Genomic DNA, 367 nt, shown 5'->3' with positions numbered 1-367 from the left:
AAGCAGGGCACCGCTGGCACCCACTTTGCCCGGGGACAGGCAGCAGGGCACCGCTGGCACCCACTTTGCCCGGGGACAGGCAGCAGGGCACTGCTGGCACCCATTTTACCTGGGGACAGGCAGCAGGGCACCCCTGGCACCCGTTTTGCCCGGGAAAGAGCAGCAGGGCATCCCTGGGACCCGCTTTGCCCCAGGACAGGCAGCAGGGCACCGCTGACACCCGCTTTGCCCGGGAAAGAGCAGCAGGGCACCGCTGGCACCCGCGGGTTCCCCCACGGCAGCAGGCGCCGCCCCGCGCCCCCCCCGGCCACACGAACCCCTCTGCTCCCCGCGGGCATCGCCCCCTCCCTGCACCCCCCCGGGGGCA

The sequence above is a fragment of the Egretta garzetta genome, unplaced genomic scaffold, assembly GCF_000687185.1.
Source record: "Egretta garzetta isolate BGI_Z169 unplaced genomic scaffold, ASM68718v1 scaffold34, whole genome shotgun sequence".
Lineage (NCBI taxonomy): Eukaryota > Metazoa > Chordata > Aves > Pelecaniformes > Ardeidae > Egretta > Egretta garzetta.
Note: the sequence above shows the minus strand (reverse complement) of the source record.